Here is a 20,498-nt window from a genome sequence, read left to right as displayed (position 1 = left end):
CAAGTACAGAAAGGGCAACAGCCTTAACGGGTGCGTGGCAAAGTCAGGACATGCGGGGACCAAGCAGTAATCGGTATTGTAATTGTAAACTGTCGAAGCTGCGTTGGTAAAGTACCGGAACTTCAAGCGCTGATAGAAAGCACCGAAGCTGAAATCGTTATAGGTAAAGAAAGCTGGCTGAAGCCAGAGATAAATTCTGCCGAAATTTTTACAAAGCTACAGACGGTGTTTAGAAAGGATAGATTGCATGCAACCGGTGGTGGAGTGTTCGTCGCTGTTAGTAGTAGTTTATCCTGGAGTGAAGTAGAAGTGGATAGTTCCTGTGAATTATTATGGGTGGAGGTTACACTCAACAACCGAGCTACGTTAATGATTGGCTCCTTTTACCGACCTCCCGACTCAGCAGCATTAGTGGCAGAACAACTGAGAGAAAATTTGGAATACATTTCACATAAATTTTCTCAGCATGTTATAGTCTTAGGTCGAGATTTCAATTTACCAGATATAGACTGGGACACTCAGATGTTTAGGACGGGTGTTAGGAACAGAGCATCGAGTGATATTATACTGAGTGCACTATCCGAAAATTACCTCGAGCAATTAAACAGAGAACCGACTCGTGGATATAACATCTTGGACCTACTGATAACAAACAGACCCGAACTTTTCGACTCTGTATGTGGAGAACAGGGAATCAGTGATCATAAGGCCGTTGCAGCATCCCTGAATATGGAAGATAGTAGGAATATAAAAAAGGGAGGAAGGTTTATCTGTTTAGCAAGAGTAATAGAAGGCAGATTTCAGACTACCTAAGAGATCAAAACGAAAATTTCTGTTCCGACACTGCCAATGTTGAGTGTTTATGGAAAAAGTTCAAGGCAATCGTAAAATGCGTTTTAGACAGGTACGTGCCGAGTAAAACTGTGAGGGACGGGAAAAACCCACCGTGGTACAACAACAAAGTTAGGAAACTACTTCGAAAGCAAAGAGAGCTTCACTCCAAGTTTCGACGCAGCCAAAACCTCTCAGACACGCAGAACCTAAACGATGTCAAAGTTAGCGTAAGGAGAGCTATGCGTGAGGCGTTCAGTGAATTCGAAAGTAAAATTCTATGTACCGACTTGACAGAAAGTCCTAGGAAGTGCTGGTCTTACGTTAAATCAGTAAGTGGCTCGAAGCAGCATATCCAGACACTCCGGGATGATGATGGCATTGAAACAGAGGATGACACGCGTAAGGCTGAAATACTAAACACCTTTTTCCAAAGCTGTTTCACAGAGGAAGACCACACTGCAGTTCCTTCTCTAAATCCTCGCACAAACGAAAGAATGCCTGACATTGAAATAAGTGTCCAAGGAATAGAAAAGCAACTGGAATCACTCAACAGAGGGAAGTCCACTGGACCTGACGGGATACCAATTCGATTCTATACGGAGTACGCGAAAGAACTTGCCCTCCTTCTAACAGCCGTGTACTGCAAGTCTCTAGAGGAACGGAAGGTTCCAAATGATTGGAAAAGAGCACAGGTAGTCCCAGTCTTCAAGAAGGGTCGTCGAGCAGATGCGCAAAACTATAGACCTATATCTCTGACGTCGATCCGTTTTAGAATTTTAGAAAATGATTTTTGCTCGAGTATCATGTCGTTTTTGGAAACCCAGAATCTACTACTTAGGAATCAACATGTATTCCGGAAACAGCCATCGTGTGAGACCCAACTCGCTTTATTTGTTCATGAGACCCAGAAAATATTAGATACAGGCTCTCCGGTAGATGCTATTTTTCTTGGCTTCCGGAAGGCGTTCGATACAGTTCCGCACTGTCGCCTGATAAACAAAGTAAGAGCCTACGGAATATCAGACCAGCTGTGTGGCTGGATTGAAGAGTTTTTAGCAAACAGAACACAGCATGTTGTTATCAATGGAGAGACGTCTACAGACGTTAAAGTAACCTCTGGCGTGCCACAGGGGAGTGTTATGGGACCATTGCTTTTCACAATATTTATAAATGACCTAGTAGATAGTGTCGGAAGTTCCATGCGGCTTTTCGCGGATGATGCTGTAGTATACAGAGAAGTTGCAGCATTAGAAAATTGTAGCGAAATGCTGGAAGATCTGCAGTGAATAGGCACATGGTGCAGGGAGTGGCAACTGACCCTTAACATAGACAAATGTAATGTATTGCGAATACATAGAAAGAAGGATCCTTTACTGTATGATTATATGATAGCGGAAAAAACACTGGTAGCAGTTACTTCTGTAAAATATCTGGGAGTATGCATGCGGAACGATTTGAAGTGGAATGATCATATAAAATTAATTGTTGGTAAGGTGGGTACCAGGTTGAGATTCACTGGGAGAGTCCTTAGAAAATGTAGACCATCAACAAAGGAGGTGGCTTACAAAACACTCGTTCGACCTATACTTGAGTATTGCTCATCAGTGTGGGATCCGTACCAGATCGGGTTGACGGAGGAGTTAGAGAAGATCCAAAGAAGAGCGGCGCGTTTCGTCACAGGTTTATTTGGTAACCGTGATAGCGTTACGGAGATGTTTAACAAACTCAAGTGGCAGACTCTGCAAGAGAGGCGCTCTGCATCGCGGTGTAGCCTGCTCGCCAGGTTTCGGGAGGGTGCGTTTCTGGATGAGGTATCGAATATATTGCTTCCCCCTACTTATACCTCCCGAGGAGATCACGAATGTAAAATTAGAGAGATTAGAGGCTTTCAGACAGTCGTTCTTCCCGCGAACCATACGCGACTGGAACAGGAAAGGGAGATAATGACAGTGGCATGTAAAGTGCCCTCCGCCACACACCGTTGGGTGGCTTGTGGAGTATAAATGTAGATGTAGTTGTAGACGTTGACTAACGTAACTCCTACCTGCTTACTTGCCTCCTAACTGAATGTAAAAGTCTATTGTTCCGTCACGATACACGGAATGTAGCAAACAATTTCTCCTGGTTAATGATGAATAACTGAGCACTTGATTTATGCAGTCCACTAACATACTGATTAAATTCGTTTATTGTATTTATCAGCATGGATCACAGCCACACACGACCTGATCAAAAGTATCCGGGCACCCATTAGAGGACATATTTATGCCTTGTGTCCGCCTTTCACCCTCATAGCGGCCTGAACTCTGCTATGGACACCTACAGTGAGATGTCAGAATCTTTGTGGAGGAATGGCAGCCCGGTCTTACTCAAGAGTCGAAAACAGAGAAGGTAGTTATGTTGGACGCTGGGCTCTGCAGTGAAGTCGACGTTCTAACTCGTTCCAAACGTGTTCCATTCGGTTCATGCACAGTATGCATATTTAATATGCTTACAAACGATATTACTCTGAATAAGGGTATTCAGAGTCTGTGTGAAGATGCTGGCTCGACTTTCAAAACACAGAGAACAAAACATCGTAGCGTGACCGAGAAAGTCACTTCCTACCTAAATTAAATAGACAAAAATCATATCCTCCATATAGTTACAACAGGTTAACTGAAACGCTGATCATTTTGCAAAATCAGCTTATAAGGCTAGAGGCAATGCACGGTATCAGAACATTCAAGTTTTAAATCGACTATTTGCGTAACTTCTTAAAAGGTTGATAATCGAATGGCCTAGTTCCGAATTATACCTGTACACTCTAAGGTGAACGATCAAAGCGTCGGAATTTATGCTGCAATAAAATACATAGCGAACGTGAACAAATCAACTTACTTAAAACGTATTGGGCGAAAACGGTCATAATGGAACCAATGTATGCGAAAGACGTCACTCACCAAAGCTATGTTAGAATAGAGTCACGGTACAAAAAATTCACTTCTTATTAAACGTGGACCTAAAATGCAGACTTCATTGATTGAGAAGTGCAGTTAGCACATACACTATGTGATCAAAAGTATCTGGACACCCCCAAAAACATACGTTTTTCATATTAGGTGTATTGTGCTGCCACCTTCTGCCAAGTACTCCATATCAGCGATCTCAGTAGTCATTATACATCGTGAGAGAGCAGAATGGGGCGCTCAACGGAACTCATGGACTTCCAACGTGGTCAGGTGGTTGGGTGTTACTTGTGTCATACGTCTGTATGCGAGATTTCCACAGTCCTAAACATCCCTAGGTCCACGGTTTCCGATGTGATAGTGAATTGGAAACGTGAAGGGACACTTACAGCACAAAAGCATGCAGGTCAACCTCGTCTTTTGACTGTCAGAGACCGCCGACAGTTGAAGAGGGTCGTAATGTGTATTAGGCAGACATCTATCCAAGCCATCACACAGGAATTCCAAATTGCATCAGGATCCACTGCAAGTACTATGACAGTTAGGCGTTAGACGAGAAAACTTTAATTTCATGGTCGAGTGGCTGTTCTTAAGCCTCACATCACACCAGTAAATGCCAAACGATGCCTCCCTTGGTGTAAGGAGACTAAAAATTGGACTATTGAAAAGTGGAAAAACTTTGTATGGAGTGACGAATCACGGTACACAATGTGGCGATCCGATGGCAGGGTGTGGGTATGGCGAATCCCGGGTGAACCTTGTCTACCATTGAGTGTAGTGTCAACAGTAAAATTCGGAGGTTGTTGTGTTATGGTGTAGTCGTGTTTTTGATGCAGAGAGCTTGCACCCCTTTTCGTTCTGCGTGGCACTATCACTATCACATCACAGGCCTACAGTGACGTTTTAAGGGGACATTGTATGTGAAATTCGTTGAAATTTGACATTTTCTGTTTTCTACTCCATATTGTACTTTGGACATTCCTGAACATTTTGGTATATAATACATTAAAATCAGACAATTGTGAGACCTTCAAATAATATATTGAATGTTGACATGTGACTGTCATATTTCACAGCTACGCATGTACTGCCACAGTCGAGCAGTCCTACCTTGGAATCTACACAATCTAGAAGGCTGTGAATTGCTTTGTTTTGTGCCTACTGCTACGTTTCAGAATTTGGCATTACGAATAAACAAATCAGTCCTTTGTACTAGTTTTATTTGAAAGTAGCGTGATTATTGGATATATTTGTAGTAAGCGAACTTATATTGCTTTTTATATGTAAATAAAATGACTAAGCGTAAAGGTAACTTCAAGAAACGCAGAAGATGAGAAGAGCTGTGTGGAGTACTTTCTTACACCAAATATCGACCGAAGATAAGTCGTGTCATGCTTTGTGTCCACCTTCACCGAACACTTGTTGTAAATATAGTAAGCAGAATTTTCTGGCACCATGCATGACTTTACACATATAAATTCTCTTCCTTTGACGGTAATGGAGGCAGTCGAACCTATTTACAGAGATTTGGCAAATCCTGAGCTGCTAAAGAAGTCTTTACATGGGAAGACCCAGAATGTGAATGAGTCCTTCAATAATGTTGTGTGGTGCCGTGTGCCTAAAAATGTATTTATTGGCCTTATGACACTAACGTTAGCAGTGTGTGACGCTGTAATAATTTTTAATGGTGGAACCTATGAAAGACTGAAGTTTCTGGAGAAGATTTGGACAGAATATAGCTAAATTACTGCGGAAACTGATGAGCTTCGTGTATGTGAAGCAGTGTTAGCTGCTCAGCAAATGACAAAAGAAGCAAGGAAGAAAAGGAGGAGGCAAGCACTGGGCTGTTGTGACACTGAAGAAGACACAGACAATGGGCCAGGAAAATTCTAGTGTATAAAAGACAGGGAAATGTAAGTCTGTATCAAAAATTTGTAATACAAAAAAGTTTTAAACCTCAATATCCGTGAAATACATTTTCCAAAAAAGTACTCATGGGAGAGACACGACATTTTCACAGCATGACAAGTGTGAGATTCAACAAATATGGAACTAGAATAATTAAAATATCCTGACTTGTTTTGCTTTTATGCTCATTTATTTACAAAATTCTATCGAAAAATTGAGTGTTTGAAAAAAAAAAAAAAAAAGAACATAACATGCCCACAACACTATTTTAGTAATAATTCTAGTTCAGTGTATTTAGAAAGGTGCATTCAATAATTATAGAAAATTTCAAGTAGGCGTCTTTAAAGTTTCCAATATAATGGGCCACAAAATTCGATAATTTAACATTGGCGGCACAGGACATACAATGAATGTCCCCTTAAGCACCTTCTAAGCAATTCGGGGATGGTGATTGCGTCTTTCAACACGATTGAGTACCTGTTCATAATGCATGGCCTCTGGAGCAGTGGTTACACGACGATAACATCCTTGTACTGGACTGGCCTGGACAGAGTCCTGACCTGAATCTTGTAGAGCAGCTTTGAGATGTTTCGGAACTTCGACTTCGTGTCTGGTCTCACCGACCGACATCGATACCTCTCCACAATGCAACACTCCGTGAAGAATGGGCTGCCATTCCCCAAGAAACCTTCTAGCACCTGACCTAACGTATGCCTGCGAGAGTGGAAGCTGTCATCAAGGCTAAGAGTGGGCCAACACCATATCGAATTCCAGAGATGGAGGGCGCCGCGAGCTATTAAGTCATTTTCAGCCGGGTGTCTGGATACATTTTATGACATAGTGTACAAGATCCCCATCTGGTGAATAAAACTATAGATCACATACAGGCAAACACTAACAATAAAAAATTTTTACCGGCTGCAGTGCAGCATAAGTAGGGAGAAAATGGAGGATCGAGCAAACATTTGTTAATTGGGAAGAACTGATCAGAAAATACTTTTTCGAAATTTATCAATACAGTTGGGCTAAGACAATGGTGAAAGAATTATGGTAGTTTAAATTGGTAATCCAGTGGTAGTTGCTTACACCCTGCTACCGAGGAATCTATTAGGATGACCTGTTGTGTCAGTCGCACAGTAGAAGAGGTCACTGTGAGTTACTCACATGAACTGGACGTGGGCAAAGCAATTGCGATGTGAAGGAAGGCCAGGCATTCGGAAGAATATCATTTACTCGGTAAGCAACTGCAGATGTAACGATAAATATAAATCATGTTCTAATAGAATAAAATATAATATTGAAAATATAACGTTAAAAATTATTTGAAAACGTTTGTGTAATACTTCTATTCCACGGAGGCTATGAAACTGCAACACACTTCCAGCATGCTTTTTTTGTATTCAGTACGGATCGCCTGAGGACGTACTTACAATGGCGTGAAACTGGTTTTGTTGCCTAGTAAAGGAACCTTTTACTGCTAATACGGCCCTAAAGAATTATCATTCATTTTCCAAAAAAATCGTGCAAAGCCTGACACGAAAACACTGCTCATCTTAAGTGTGACACTTTTATGGAAAACACTTTCAAACAGTTATATATCTATGAAATCACGAGCTCAAACTACCGTACTGATAAGTAGTTTTACTTAAAAGATGATGTTTTCGGTACTGTTACTTAATTAAAGTGTGGTAAGACTTTCATCGAGAACTCTCATAATGCTATGCCTGTACAAAATTCAATTTGAGTTTTGTATTTTTCTGATAAAAGTGTAATCGTATGATAAACACCAGAATAACTGTTTGGCTTCGCCAGCCGGTGTGGCCGTGCGGTTCTAGGCGCTTCAGTCTGGAACCGCGTGACCCCTGCGGTCGCAGGTTCGAATCCTGCCTCGGGCATGGATGTGTGTGATGTCATTAGGTTAGTTAGGTTTAAGTAATTCTAAGTTCTAGGGGACTGATGACCACAGATGTTAAGTCCCATAGTGCTCAGAGCCCTTTGAACCATTTTTTTTTTCTAGGGGACTGATGACCACAGATGTTAAGTCCCATAGTGCTCAGTGCTATTTGAACCAATTTTTTTTATTTGGCTTCAGTTTTGGAATACTTCTAGAGATTTCCGTTTTTGTATGTTTTTAATCCTTCCTTCTCCCTTTAAACCCCATTCAGTCAGACTGTTATAAACACGGTTTGCAAACTAACAGAACCGGCACCTTGCGAGAGGCTGCCAATCTCATGTACATACATGGACCTGCAATCCTGTACAATCAACGACTACATGATCCCTGACCTATCGGCATCGTGGATTTGAGAATCACGTGACAGGTGCTCGTCTTTTGTAAGCTAAATGACGAAACATATGTTGAGCTAGACAACTATGTTGAAATCTCAGACAAAATTGTATGGACGATATCCTTAACATAAGCAATATATTGAGACGCAAGGCGATGACACTATTCAAAGTGACAATGGTGAATCTTGGCTGGCTCATGTTATGCGTCTGATTAAACCTTGGTTGCTATTCTATGTTTAGTCTCCCACGGTTATCGCTATTATGCTGTTATCCTCTCTCTCTGCGAGTGTCAGAAGCGGTGTGTATCGTTATTCGCACCTTATACTATCTTTGGTCTGGCACTGACAGTTTCCGGCTGTGCTGTGTGTGGACAGTTGTTGGTCGGTTGGCGTGGAGCTGCGAGGAAATCTCTGCGGCGCGTAGTTTGGCCGAGGCCGCTGGCGGCGTCCACGCGCGGTCCGAGTGTGTGGTACTGTTCCCATTGCTATGAGGTCCGTGGCTCACTGATCCTGGGTCCCAAAATTGAGTTTTGACTTAATCTACCAGCAAGTCATGAATGGTCACATTATGTTGTTTGGATTTCGTTGTCGGCTGTTAGGACATTCCCACAAGCAACTACGTGTGTTTCAAGTTGGCAAATTTCAGCCTATCTCCGGTGGAGTTTAACTGTACTTGGTTATTTTGAATTGAAGTGCACCTGGAATCTTCTGCATTGTGGACGTTAACGTTCCGGCTACCTGCCCTGGCCGTTGACGTAAATTCAGGCAGTGTATTTTCCTCATCGTGTTGTCGCTGCCCAGCACGGTGTGTGGTTTGATAGCTCAATGTATAACTGGTTGTGGGCGCCAATACCTTCTACGTTGTTCCATTGAACTCCCTGTTGGTGTGCTGGTCGGGTGGAGTGGAAGTTTTCTTGTCGGTAGGTCCGTTGACTGTCAGTCGGTTGGGTTGTCGTCGGATAGAGAATGGTTGGGCCGACTGCATGTCTCATCTAAGAGAGCGTTAGTGTTTGAATTCCAGACCTACCCTCAGAAATATTTGAGCGCTGTTGGGTGTACTGACCTTTTTTATATGTTTTTGTTGTTTGTATTTGTATGGCTTTTAGCCTATTTTTAAATTAAGTTTGTTTTGCCTTTGAGGCGTAAAGTTATTGGGACTTCAGCCTAATGCCGGCCGTTGTGGCCAAGCGGTTCTACGCGCATCAGTCCGAAATCGCGCTGATCCTACGGTCGCAGGTTCGAATCCTGCCTTCGGCAAGGATTTGTGTGATGTCCTTAGGTTAGTTAGGTTTAAGTAGTTCTAAGTCTAGGGGACTGATGACCTCAGATGTTAAGTCCCACAGAGCTTAGAACCATTTGACCTTCAGCCTAAGTCAAAGGTGTGTTTTCAGGCAAGGCGTTTGGCCTATTAAAAATTTATTTTGGTTTGAGTCTTAAGTGATGGGCCTACAGCCGATTTTTTAAATTAAAGTTGTTTTGCTCTTAAGGTGTCAGATTGTTAGGCCTTCAGCCTAATTAAATAACTTTTTTAAGATAAGGCCTTTTGCTTTTAAAAATTAAATTTTGATTTGAGTCTTTAGAGATGGGCCTTCAGCAAATTTTTTTTTAATAAAGTTGTTTTGCTCTTAAGGTGTGAGATGGTTTTGGCCTTCAGCCTAATTGAAAGAACAAATTTAAGATAAGGCCTTCTGCCTATTAAATTTCTGACTTTGGTTTGAGTCTAAAGTTATTGGCTTTCAACCGCCCTTAAGGCATGAGACTGTATGGCGCATTCAGCTGGTAATTAAGTTCCAAAAAATTAATGCTAAATTTTTTAAAAAATTTTTAGCTCTTGTAATCTTTGGGCAAATAAATAAAGTTGTATGTTAGAGTGTAATTGCCAGCCACGTATTTTGGCTCCTTTCGACAATTTATACTACCTGTTCTGTACCGCAGGTTTAGCAGGCCGTCTCAAATGGCGCTGGTCATTATGTATGAATCGAGTGAAGGGTGCGCAAGATGTAAAAAGTTCCACATTATAAAGTGTACGGAGAGAACGAAAACTATAAAAGTTTATAGCAATTACTAAAACGTGTATAAACTTGTACACTAAAGCTGAATCCGAGGGCACTTTCCTCATCAATAGTAATATAGTTTTTCAATACTCTAGTACATAGGTGGGGTTGGGGGGGGGGGGGGGTGGGGGGAGTTGGTAGTGGGACAACTCTACCTAATGAGAATTCATTTATTTTACGAATATGAAAACACAGCATCGTTCAGTGTCAGAGGTGAGTGCTACACTGAATATTGTCCTGTGTGTGCACTATTATAAGTGACTCATAGCTTGTGTTAAACAATTGACAATAATACTCTCAGTACGGCACGAAATTTTGAATCACGTGGTGTACAAGCTGTACCGCTTTAGCCAAATGTTCTGCCTAATCTATAACTTGTAATTGGTATGAATGTTACCGGTATGTTTTGATAAACTGACTGAAACTGCTTATAAAGCATTTTCATGTGTTTATTCTGGTACATATTTCTTCCTAAACGTTATACAGAATGATGGAGCGACTTGGAGTGAAATTCAGACACGCATCACTTCGATTTGTTCAAGCCTTTTTTCGCGCCGACAGAGACGGGTTGTGAGAGGAGTTTATTATTCCGTCAGGATTTCAATTCAGAGAGTAAATTTACATTGCTGAAGTGAGGAGCAAGAGAGAGAGAGAGAGAGAGAGAGAGAGAGAGAGAGAGAGAGAGAGAGAGAGAGAGAGAGAGGGGGGGGGGGTGGAGGGGAAAGTGGGATGGAGAGAGAGAGAATAGGAGAAAACACTGAGGCAGTCGGGAAAAATTTTACTTCACGCCATATTCAGTACATTATCGGGGAAAACTTTGGTGGTAGTTTGCCAACTTTTGTTACGAGCAGTAGCAATGAATAGGGCGCTGTTACAATGGCTGGGAATGGATCAGTTAAATACTCTTGGTTGTGAGTAAAGCTGCCAGGCTGCCACTACAGTACTGTCTGGATGAAAGGCCTAAAACGCATACATACAGGGTGAAAAGTATTTAAACCGACAAACTCTGGAAGGCGGTAGAGGACATCAAAACAAATATTTTTCCTTAATGTCATTTTTTCCTATGAGCAGTTTTTAAACAAACAAACACTTTCCAATTTTTTTATGACCATGACACCACACATTAACTCAACCCAATTTCAATTACAGTAGATTTTCAAAAATGCCTCCTTGACACGTAAACAAAGGTTACGCCGTCTGATCATGTTCTTTTCTGACACGGGCAAAAACCCTAGGAGTATCCTGAATTGTTCCTGCTGCTGCTACTATCCGGGTAACCAGATCCTCTTCTGATGAAATTGGAGTTGCGTAAACAAGGTTGCAACATCTCTCCCCACATAAAAACGTCCAAAGGGGACCTATCTGGGGATCGAGCAGACCATGGTACAGGACCACCTCTGGCAGTCCACGTTTCTGGGAACTGTTGGTCCAGGAATCGACGCATACGACGACTGAAAAGTGCCTGCGCCCGGTCATGTTGGAACCACATGCGTTGTCTTGTAGGGAGCGGGATGTCTTCCAGCAATTCTGGCAATGCTCTGGCGTGAAAATTGTAATAGTGCCTGCTTTTTAATGGCCTAGGTAGCAGATACGACACAATTAAACAGTCCCCAACAACACCGACCCACACATTAACGGAGCCCCGCCCTTGATGAACGCTAGTAACTGTGGTATGTGGGTTATCTTCACTCCAAACATACGAATTGTGCATGTTGAAGACTCCATGACCCCCGAATGTTGCTTCATCGGTAAGCAACACAGAGGATGGACACTGTTCCAGGTACCACTGCAAAAACTGTGCTCTAGGTGGATAATCAACTGGTTCCAGGTTGTGGACACACTGTAAGTGAAATGGACGTAACAATTACTCTCAAAGGACTGTTCTTACATTCGTCTGATTCGTCCCCATGTTATGTGCAATTACACGAGTGCTGACTGAAGGATTCCGCTCCACATGCTGCAAGACAGCTTCCTCAAATTGCAGCGTTCTTACCCTGCGACGGCGTCCCTGTCCAGGTAATCTGGTAAATGACCTGGTCTCACGCAGACGTTGGTACACAGCAGCAAAGGTCGTAAGATGCGGGATACGGCGATTAGGATATTGTTGTTTATAAACCCGCTGTGCAGCTCGTCCGTTGTGGTGCGCTACGTAGTACGCACCAACCATATCAGTGTAATCACTTCAGGTGTACCGCTCCATTAGTAAACAGAGACAATGCACTACTACACTGGTGGACAGCAGTTGCCTACTACTGAAGGGCGTAATACGCGGTCTAACAACTGAAAATCGTAATACGGCCTCTAACAACTGAAGAGCGTGATACGGCCTCCACCGGTTTAAATAATCCTCACAGGAAAAAATAACATTAGGGGAAAATATTTCTTTTGATTTCCCCTACAATCTCCCAGAGTTTGCCAGTTTAAATACTTTTCATCCTGCATAGCAAAAGTGTGTGATTGAGTATATTTGTTACTCCTTTTCGCTGAAACGTCTCTAGGGGTATGGAACAAATTTGGAGTAGAACTAAAGCATGCCGGCCGGAGTGGCCGAGCGGTTCTAGGCGCTTCAGTCTGGTACCGCTTGACCGCTACGGTCGCAGGTTCGAATCCTGCCTCGGGAATGGATGTGTGTGATGTCCTTAGGTTAGTTAGGTTTAAGTAGTTCTAAGTTCTAGGGCACTGATGACCTCAGATGTTAAGTCCCATAGTGCTCAGAGCCATTTGAACCATTAAGAACTAACGCATAGCGTATTTTTAAAAGAGGCTAGCGTAAGATTCTTATTGATTTGAAGCGTGTAATGCTAAACTTCGAACATTAATTACTGTTACAAAAAGCTATTTGTACTTTGACTTTTGAACTGTATCGTATTTGTAAGAATGATTTTATTGTTTAATTTCGTGCACATCACGATTCAGTGTAATGCATACAATCCTCAAAGTGTTCAATCTATATTTCCATACAAGCCCGTTGCCTTTAAGTCGCTGACGCTCAGTTCTATCTTATAGCTTCTGAGAAGCTATAAGCTGGCAACGACGATGTCATTTAACTGCTATACGATAAAGAGACTTCATGCCTTTACATGTAAAACATGGTAGGCCTTTAGTGAGACTGGCTTTTATCATGATATACGACTGTATCTCCTGTTAACAGGCACATACGTGAGGACAGATGATGTTGTTGCACGACGAATTTTAGGCAATTTTGCACTGCACCGAACTAGATTTTTTTTCTTAATCGTCATGTTACCATATTTGTTACTCCATCAATCTGAACCGCCAATCGATAAAGTGATGACAGGGGATGACTCCGACAGTTTCTAAATTCATCAGAGGTGCCGCTCCACGGGACTGAGCTGAAGGCGCTTGTGTCAGTTATACTGAAGCGTAACCTGGATGCACCAAGATGTGCAACGCCACCACACTACGCATCGCTGAGCTGGAAAGGCATATCGTGCAAGCCCCCATCATCAACGCAGAGCCAAAGAAGAGGCGGTTTTGATACCACGAATTCCTATCATCTCAGCAAAGTTACCTTTCGAATCAAAGACTTGCACTTCCCATTGAAAATGTCATCTCGATTACTATAAATGAGGGACAAGGACATATTCATCTGGGCACGCCATGTTTCTGGACAGTTCTACGTTGGCTGCTCTCGTGTATTGGGAACCATAAATCCCTACACATGCGCATAGGATAAGAAGTCTCGGAACGTAATTTACAGGATCATATTACAGTAGATTTCTGGCTCTCCATACACACCAAGACAATTTTGATCTTTTCTGTGCTAGGCATGTCGCAAACAGTCATGAAACTATTTACTGCATTTTCTGGCACATTTTGTAATTCACTACTCGTTCACGTAAAAACTCTCCCTTAAGTAAACGAGTGAGTAGTGAGCGACATGTATTCTGTCAAATTCTCCCACTGTCACAAAATTTGGTGATTTTCTCCGATGTCACGTGGTTTCCTGGGGCTTAATTGCATTGCGCCTCAATCTCTCCTAGGGTTAACTTTTGTGATGGTGCATACACGTGGCTAGTGAATTTCGGCTTTAACATTTCATTATAAGAAACTGTTTGGATAGCGTTTAATAAATTACGATGTTGCTGTCTCCCTTGCGTTTCAGAGGTAGCGGTCGTTGGTATTCGTGCAAGGAAGGAGGTCGGTCTTGCGGGGATTTGTACACGGAGAATTATCAACGGTTTCGGATTTCGGAGATGGACGTTATCACTTTAGAGCTGACACCCTTGGATTATACATTAACAACTCTATTAGAGTAGAACTGATTTTGTGGCTTGCCGAGTCGAGTCAGAGACGGACGTTATCACTTTAGAGCTGACACGGTTTGATTATACAGCAACAACTCTATTAGAGTTGAACTGATTTTGTGGCTTGCCAAGTAGAGCGTACGGAGATGTAGATCCAGCTTGTGACGTCATTTCGCGGAACTTCTCTGCAAGTCAGGCAGCTAACTGTTAGCAGGAGGAGATACTACGAGCAGGAACAAATTTGGGAAAATTTATTGAATTGCCAGTGCACAGTTCTGATTCTGTCAAAACTAGTATTTGAAGTTGAATGTTCTCAGCAGCCTATCTATGAAGACTCAGTCCGTATTTTTATTTGTATTTTCAGAGCTTCCCGAGAACATTGACGAGTCAGCTGGGGATTAAATATAACTTTAAACTCCTACTTCAGTCACCGAATATTCCTATTAACATGAGTGCAGGCCAGCACCCTCAAGGGCTGGTCAATGCTGTCAGAGGTGTGGCTTTATATTCTCCTCGTGCCACCTACAGCAAATAATTTTTAAATATTCGGTTAGAAATTTGAAACACTTCGTACATGTCAAGTTGTTACTGAATACCATCTACATTATACATCAATATCAGTTTGTAGGACCTCCTACATTATGCTGCAATGCGCTTATCTTATATTCATTTGAATGCAAATCTCTTGATATACCAAAATGGAAGACATTGTTCCCCTATTTGTTAATACGTTTCGACGAATTGCCACTCAGCTATTACAACGAATGTCGTATCATTCTGTTACCTCTGCTCACGTCTGTGCCCAGTATATCACGAGCATAAGCGTTTCCTGCTTTCTGGGCGCTGAGGTCTATTGAAATGTGAAACAAGAGAAGTGATTTTTTAAGCCGGCGCAGCAAATATAAAATGAAAAATAAATATCAGCGCCTAAATAACACATAGGTCGCTGAAATTTATACAACTGACCCGTAGGAAGTTATTGCGTACAGTTATTTATATTGTTATTCCTGTTACCTGCTGATATCGAGAAAAACACTTCCCTTTGATTTATTGCTCTGTGCTACTACAAAAATAGCCATGCCTGCTGCCATTTTTTTCCATTAGAATATTCTACTAAATATACTTTTATACTATTTGTTCGTAAGTTTTGAACAATTCTCATAGCGACTCTGTCACCCACGAATAGTTGTACTTTCTCTCTCTCTCTCTCTCTCTCTCTCTCTCTCTCTCTCTCTCTCTAACACACATAAACACACGTTTGTGAATTATTTTGGTCGTTGCTTGAAGGACAGCAAAGAGAAAACCGAAATCAGAGAGAATCATTGACGCCGGGAAATCGCACTACGACACTACCGACTTAAGACGACTCTGCCACTTGAACGATTGACCATGAAGTGAGTATGTTCGATATTAGAATCTGACTGCAACAGCGGAATATGTATTGGCAGCTGCTTGCGGAATTTCTAAGTATTTACAGTTAATCAGCTACGTATGAAGCGCCATTTGGATTTTCGTCTGCTAAAAGCAGAAGATGTATTTCGACACGCAAATACACTGTTGACTAACAACAAAAAGAGAGGCGTGTGGAATACTGTTAAAAATGTGTGATTAGTTCGGCTTACTATTTACAGACAGGATCAAGTACATTATCCTTATCCTTGCCTGTTCGCCAGACACTAAGTGAGCGTCCAGTGATCCAAGGCAAAAGAACAGGACTGGTGTTTTGCTCAACAGGCTGTATCTCAGATAGGAAACACTCAGAGTGTGTTTTAACCACACACTTACAGGCAGAAGTGCATTTAGAGTTGGTGCATACAAAATCAGAAAAAGTTAGACAACATATGAAATTCTTGCAGTTCGTGGCAGCTCACCTTAAATAGCTAAATGTATCTGTATCTAACATTGTAATGGAATATGAAGAAACTCAGCTGTGTAGGCGTAAAGTAGGCAACACAGATAACAATCGGTGTGAAAAGTCCGTGAAAATGGGATGGAGTCAGAAAGGTTTGCTGTAATGTCTTCTTGAGTACAGCTGAAACCTTCCCGAACATTGTCGGGTCAGGTTTAAAGAGAAGGCTGAGGCAGTTCACATTTATATTCGGCCCGTTCAATCAGTGTTATATTGTTATAAAGGTATCGAGATACCTTACGTGATGTTACATAATACTGAAGTGGAACCATTGTACAGTTACTGTTGGAAAGTCACTACAAATTCTCTAAATGGGGGTTTTCCCACATCAGGTGTACACAAGTATTACACTGGACATTATATAAGCAACGCCACGAAGGTGGCATCAAGAAATATTAATCTGGTATTAAAGCACTATATGCTAAGCAGTGCGAATGATTAGAACTTCAGAGCGATATCATACTGTAAAAGGAAAGATACAAATCACCTTCACAAATCGTATCTGAATGTTATTTTTTGATGAAAATATAATATTATACCTTGTGCAAGAGGAAGGATGTTACCAGCACATGACAGAATTCACAAAAGCAGAATCGTGATCTATCGAAACAGTGGTTTGTCGTTCCGTGATATTACTGCTCGCATTGCACTGTATTGCAAGACTGCCATGCGAATATGGAATATTGGATTCCTTACATACTGAAAACCGTGAGTGACGTCGGCGGCCGCAAATGATTAGCGCCTGAGAGGAAAGACATGTGCTTTTCCGGCCGCGTTGGATCATCTATATACGTCACAAACTCTCAGGAAATAGGACTGATTTCTCAAATACAAATCTGGACACGGACAATGCGATCACCTCTATAGTCCTGTGGATGACCAGCATACAAACCGTTGTGCTGGTTTTCCCTTAACGCCGCAGTTGAGAGACGTGTGTCGAAGAGTTGTGCCAACAACAGTACTGGACGTTATAGTGGCATTGCGCCAAGGTCTTTGTACAGCAACACGATGGACAGATCGATGTGTGGAGGCTCTGAGGAGAACGATGGTTGCCAGTTGACATTCGACGTCATCATACGGGGCCAGCAGGATGACAATTTCTGCAGTTTCTCTTGATGTGGCAGCAGAGAAAGGTACGGAGACAGCGGGGCATCCACCGACAACACTGGACGTTGGAGTGTCACCAGTTCGTCTTTTCAGACGAACTTCAATTCAACCTGTAGTATCACAATGCGGATGCTGAGGCGGTGAGGAAAACGAACGTGGCCATTTGGCATTTCTCATCGTCACATGGGCCATCCACCTGGCCAGAAGCTCATGAAACCTCTGGTTAGTATTACTGGTAATTTGAACATTAAATTTCTATTGTGCAAAGGTTGACCTGTGCTCTATGTCTGAGGTTTTCTAGACGTAAGGTTTTACGGGGTAAAGGAGACCCGTATTTAATATCTACAGCAGAAAGGTCCTAACTTTTTTCTCTTTAACTGATTACTATCTACTATTGCTCTTCGGTTAGGACATCTATGAAAATGTGGAAGGGACTACGTGTGCTCTAGTGATCTACACAATGTCCTATAGTTAAATAAGCAGCTGAACTTTCCCCAACTTTGTCAATTAGCGTGCAAAATTTTAATGTACATCACTGCACGTAACACGTAAAAGTTCTGTTCCAAAACGTTCACCAATACCCTCGTAAACAGTTCGGATCAAAGCATCACACACCTCTCCATTTAATCCAACCGCAAGACAGCTTAGGTTATAACCTTAACTAACTTGTCTCTGATATTATCTGGTAGCTACCATCCATCGCTAATAACGCTCGATTGAGATGGCACATCGCGACAGAAGTTCGCTTTAACCACATACAACATAAATGCATGCAAGTGAGACATATGAAAAGATAAAATATCTACTATTATTATTTAAGAAGAGCTGTTGGAGCAGTAATAGCTCTGGGTTACTGTTTGCTATTGAAAATGGATATATAGGTAAAGAGTGCAATCTTGTTATACGCAATCGTCTTTCACAAAACTAATAAATATGTTGGGTAGTGGCTTGTTATTGATAGCCATTTAAATCTGTTGGAATTCAGAATGTCCTGGGTGGGAAACTTCAATTTTTTAACAGTGCAATCAACAAGCAAGCAAATGATCCCTGGCTGGAATAAAATTAATGTCAGCAATGTAAGAAGAATGACGATCGGGTTTGAAATGACTCAACTATATGCAGTTTGGAATTCATGTCTTTGTTAACTGATTATAAATGCCTCTATCGTTTCACTAGCACTATCTCTAATAACGTGAGTTTACAGGATCAGCTGAAAAAAATTGTTCGATCTTTATCCTTAATGTCTTCAAAATATCACTAGTTAAATTATAACCTATAAGTCAACTGACTTTATTATGTTACAACTGCGTAAATTTGTGATACTGAAGTTGCCCATAACAGCACAAACGTAATTTTAATTTGAGATGTTATTGAAAGAGAACTGTTGAAAGATAAACTGTAGATCACTTTGAACCTATATAGTAGACTAAAGTAATTTTTGTCAACAGGAATTTATTATTTCGATGGTACGCAGCAGTGAAATGTCGATTGACAGTCGACAGTGCGTTTGCAGAAATATGAGTTCGGCAGCTTCCGCCTGAGACGATTGCTGTAAGACATCTGGTGCTAACGTTCCATCGACTCAACGATCTTTTGTCCTTTTTCAGAAGAATCAACAGTTGCCCATTTTACGTAACCAGTCACTTGTCACCAAGCGCACAGTTAACCACGATGACCTTTTTTCCTAAAGCTAATTGCCAATCATATTATAGAAGTCTACTAATATGATGCCGGAAACTAAACTAAACTACTCCCGAACAGGCCATGAAGGTCCAACGTTACCGACCGGCCGCCGTGTCATCTTCACCACATGGGCGTCACTGGATGAGGATATAAAGGGGTCAGCACACCGCTCTCCAGGCCGTATGCCAGTTTCCAAGACGGGAGGTGCTACTTCTCAATCAAGCAGCTCCTCAGTTTGCCTCACAAGGGCTGAGTGCACCCCGCTTGCCAACAGCGCTCGTCAGACCGTATGGTCACCCATCCAAGTGCTAGCCCAGCCCGACAGCGCTTAACTTCGGTGATCTCACGGGAAACGGTGTTACCACTGCGGAAAGGCCGTTGGCAATATGATGTCAACAGAAGTAAAAATAATCAGCATTTATAAGAAGTCCAATTACAAAAGAAAACAGTTTCACCCACTCTCCTCTTCTGTCGTCTTTTGAGTCGATACCAGTTCTGTCAGAAACTGCCAACCTGGAGTTCTCCGTCGAAATCGAGAAGGTGCTAAAATTGGTTGTGATAAAGAAAATAGTATGCGAACAATACGGGTCATAATTGAAATGCATTACAATCGAACAGTTCACTCACGGATTCGTAAACAAGACAAATATACATGAGTCTAGAGGACACCAAGTGACGAAATCAGCTTCTGTTTAATATGAAATATTAGCAAATGTGGAATCATTTACCGTATGCAGTATTACATATGCGCGCAAAACTCAGGCAGAATACGAACAACATATTTATAATGCAATTCAAATAGTGCAAAACACACAAGTCGTAATTGGGTATACAATGTGATGAAACCACTTTCTGTTTACTACGAACCAAAAAAAATACATAATACTTTAAAATACTTAATAAGGAATCGATATTAGGAAGTTTTGACAAATATGTAGCCCTCCAAGGGACCTGTTAGTGTTACAAGTCGTGTAATTAAGATTTATAGTAATTTAACACTCCAACGAAGACGAGTCAACACTTTGTGTACTGAGATCACTCATGTCAGACATATCTAATTTTCGTACTTGAAGAGCTACTTATATTTGTTAGTGAGAAATAAATTAACGTTTTTCATAATTACACCATACAATTTGTGTAATAAAAAATTCCGTCTATGAGTGCAACTGGATGTCTTATTTGGTCGTCCAAACATTTTCCGCTTGCTGAGTTGATAAAGCATAATTGAAGTAGCAATTGAGGAGAAATAGCTACAAATATTAACAACAGTTTTTTTAATGTTTACATATTGGCAACAAGATGAAAGCTTGAAGAGGAACTGCGGACACCCACCTGTAGAAGAGCTATTGTGCCGAAAGACTTAAACAATAAAATTGTCTACTCAATAAAAAAAAAGAAAAACCAGAAATAAGTCAAAATGAAAATATGAAGACGACACGATTACACCCAACTTCTCAACCAATACAGATAGTACAGCACACCCAAATACATACACTAAA

General features: G+C 41.5%; 1 pseudogene; it reads right to left on the bottom strand.

Annotated features, from left to right (window-relative positions):
• Window positions 1-19,264: 19,264 nt before the first annotated feature.
• On the bottom strand, window positions 19,265-19,382 carry LOC126485179 (5S ribosomal RNA; annotated as a pseudogene).
• Between the last annotated feature and the right edge of the window lie 1,116 nt (window positions 19,383-20,498).

Source organism: Schistocerca serialis, chromosome 6 (genome assembly GCF_023864345.2).
Source record: "Schistocerca serialis cubense isolate TAMUIC-IGC-003099 chromosome 6, iqSchSeri2.2, whole genome shotgun sequence".
In the NCBI taxonomy this organism is placed as follows: domain Eukaryota; kingdom Metazoa; phylum Arthropoda; class Insecta; order Orthoptera; family Acrididae; genus Schistocerca; species Schistocerca serialis.
Note: the sequence above shows the minus strand (reverse complement) of the source record. Positions and strands in the feature narration are given on the sequence as shown.